Here is a 3,895-nt window from a genome sequence, read left to right as displayed (position 1 = left end):
TACAATGGTCCGCATACGTGTCTCGCCACCTCCATCTCCAGCGACCACAGGAGTTTGGATTATCATGTGATATCGGCATTCATTATGCCAATGGTTAGGGCTGATGCATCCATCAGCATCAAGGTGCTCTTAAATGCCACGGCCACACACTTTGGGTTTAGGCCGACGTACAGGAGGGTCTGGTTGGCGAAGTAGAAGGCTGTTGCCGTCATCTATGGTGACTGGGATGAGTCGTACAACGAGCTCCCTAGGTGGATGTTAGGAGTCCTGTTGACGATGCCTGGTACTGTTGCAGTCCTTAGAACGAGCCCTGTTTGAGTTGGTGGACAACTGGATGAGTCTCAAGCTTATTTTCACAGACTGTTCTAGACGTTTTCACCGTGTATCGAGGCATTCCGTCATTGCAAGCCGCTGGTTAGTATTGACGGCACCCATCTGTATGGCAAGTATGGGGGAACGTTGCTTGTCGGGATTGCACAGGACGGGAACTCCAACATACTCCCTGTTGCATTCGCACTAGTCGAGGGTGAGAATGCTGAGTCCTGGTCCTTCTTTCTCTCCCACCTGCGTCAGCACGTGACACCGCAGCCGGGTCTGCTGGTTATATCGGACAGGAATAATGGCATCAAGGGCGCGCTTGAGGCTCCCGACGGAGGCTGGCTACCTCCATCTGCATACCGGGCATTCTGCATTCGACATGTAGCAGCAAATTTCACCCTAACCTTCAAGGGCAAAGACGCAATGAGGCTTCTTGTGAACGCGGCGTACGCTAAGACCGAGGTAGAGTTCGATTACTGGTTTGATATTCTGCGGTCTGAAGACCCGGCGATGTGTGGCTGGGCGAACCGGATTGAGTAATCATTGTGGACACAGCATTGTGATGAGGGCCGGAGATTCGGGCACATGACAACAAATATCTCTGAGTGTGTGAACTCAATCCTCAAGGGTGTCAGAAACCTCCCTGTGTGCTTGCTGGTGAAGGCAACATATGGAAGGTTGGCCGAACTATTTGTCCGCAAGGGGAGAGAGGCAGAGGCCCAGCTGGGTACCGGACAACAATTCAGTCAACACTTGGTGAAGTGTATCGAGGCCAACTTGAAGACGGCCAGGTGCTTCACGGTGACTTTGTACGACAGGAATAATTCGGAGTTCACCGTCGCAGAGACGATTCCGACTGGTTCGTTCTCACTGGGTAGCTACAGGGTCTCACTTGGATCTCAGACATGTGACTGCGGATACTTCCAGGCACTTCATTTTCCGTGTCCGCATGCACTGGCATGCTGTGCCTACTCATGGCTTACTTGGCAGCCTTACGTCTACCAGGTGTATCATCTTACGTCCACCACTGCAGGAAGTCATGTGAGGGTCCAGGATCTGCAACAACATCGAACCGAAGAACGTGCTCCGCACGGCTCTCCCAATGAAGATGCCAGAACTGAAGAGCCGACGGAACCAACGATCACCGCCTCTCCCGTCCTTCGACATCAGAAAGTCGATGTACAGGGCGGGCTGCGGACGGGGCTGGACTCCGCCGAACTGCGGTAAAACCCTATCTATCTGATGCCACTCTATCACGGCAAAGTATATCAGTGACGTCATAGACCGCCACATCGCCGTATGTCGAGGCTCCAACACCTCCGGATGGACAACCTGCAGTACCTCGAGGGAGCTATAGGGCATCCAGATAAACTGCAGAAAGATTCAAACATTGTCAGGCCAATTCATGATCCAAAGTCATAAAGTTTAATTAATTAAATAAACATAGCCGGTTAGTATACTCACATCCCTGGCCTGTAACATGTCTATCTTCAGTCTCCACATCTGCACTCTAGGTCCTTTCTCGCTACCGGAAGGGTTGTAACTTGACCACCTGCATCTCATATTGGTGTTATAGCTAATTAAAAGTGTGACAGATTTGTATAACAAAAGAAGCGAACATGGAATTAACTATTTTAAATTGAAATAGAAAAGTCTGAGTAGGGTACCTTGAGGCCAACGGCCAGCTGCACGTATCATACCCAGCAGGCCTAAACCTAGGAAAGCGCCAAAAGATCCAGGACTGAAGTAACTGAAGTGGGCCTGCTAACTTCACCACATATCTGTTCGCCACTCGGCACATGCACCGGTACAACCATACTAGTGCTGTAGACCCCCAGCTGTAGGTACCCATCTCCTCAAGCCTAGCTACGTAGGGATGCCATCTGATGTGAATGCGGTTGCCGGACTTGTCGGCAAACAGATGAGTACCCAACAACATCATGATATATGCACGAGCAAAGCGCCGTACAGTCTCCTCATCGGCTCCCGCGGGGCACTCCCCAAAAGTCTCCTGGAACCAGGTGCAGTTTACAGCGAAATTCTGAACTTGGCTCAGAGGAGGAATCACTCCAAGCAACTCCTAGAACCACACCCAAGCAGGACGGCCACCCTAGATGTATATCTGGAAATCTGTAAGGCAACCACTGACATAGCGCCCGTCCACTGGCAACCCCAACTGGTACGCCACGTCCTGAAGTGTGATCGTGCACTCTCCGAACGGCATGTGGAAGGTGTGCGTCTCCGGACGCCACCGCTCCACGAATGCACTGACAAGGGGCTCATCTAATTGGAACCATCTATCGTTCAGCCTGGCAAGATGGTATAATCCGGTCATCTGCAAGTACGAAACGTATCTCTCATCGAGTCGCATGGCCTGCTGCCGCCGCATGCTCGAGATGCAACGCTGGGGCTGTCAAAACATGGACCGCATACAAAAGCAATATAATAAACCTCATACAAAAGCAATATAATAAACCACTACCAAAATCGCATGCAAATCCACTTACATAAACCGCATAGAATACCGCTAACATAAACTGCATACAGAACCACTAAATAAACCACATCCAAGACCACCAACATAAACCGCTAACATAAACCGCTAACATAAATCATCAACAAAACTTGTCTACAAAACCACTAAAATCAACCGCACACAATACCACTAACAAAAATCACTAACACAAACCGCTAATGTAAACCGCTAACATAAACCACATCCAAAGCCACTAACAATCCCACATGCAAAACCACTAAACAAAAACCACTAACAATACCACATGCAAAGCCAGTAACGGAAACCGCTAAATTAAACTGCCTACCAAACCGCAAACAAAACCACTTCAATAAACCACATGCAATACCACCAACAAAAACCACGTGCAGAACCACAAAAATACAGCACCAGGAAAAAATAAAAAAACCACTAACCTCGTCGTTGATGACCCCGGCAATATGAGCCACTCCATCCAACCGATATAGTCTACCTGGATCGTCCTCCATCAGCTAAATAGTCTGCTCGAGCCTTTGTCGGAGTGAATCTGGTCGTTTTCTCTGGGATTTTGTGGGTCTGAGAGTGGGGAAGTGATTCGAATGGGGTGGATTCGAACTCCTTTTATAGCAAAATCTAGTGTAATTTGAAACAGGTCAATTCGAATTACTACTAGTGGCGAAACAAGAATAGTTCGAATCAACAAGATTCGAATTATATAGGGTTACCTACTCAAGCTAATTCGAATCACGTTGTGTCGAATTAAGTAGCTCTAATTCGAATTGCATCGATTCGAATTACATAGGATTCAAGTTTGAAATGAGTTGATTCGAACTACATTAATTTGTGCATTGGTTGATTGGTGAATCAATTTTTATTTTGGCTGAATCGTGTAATATGTATCTCGCCATGGCTTATTTCAGTTTTTTACCCTATTTTTTATTTATGTAATTTAATATTATTTTATATTTTACTGTTTATTTAATTTAATTTTTTATATGATAAAAAAATTAGAATATTCAATAAGTATTGATATTATTATATTTGTATAAATTGATAAAAAAATTTAATAAATATTATAAATTT

The sequence above is a fragment of the Arachis ipaensis genome, chromosome B09 (assembly GCF_000816755.2).
Source record: "Arachis ipaensis cultivar K30076 chromosome B09, Araip1.1, whole genome shotgun sequence".
In the NCBI taxonomy this organism is placed as follows: Eukaryota; Viridiplantae; Streptophyta; class Magnoliopsida; order Fabales; family Fabaceae; genus Arachis; species Arachis ipaensis.
Note: the sequence above shows the minus strand (reverse complement) of the source record.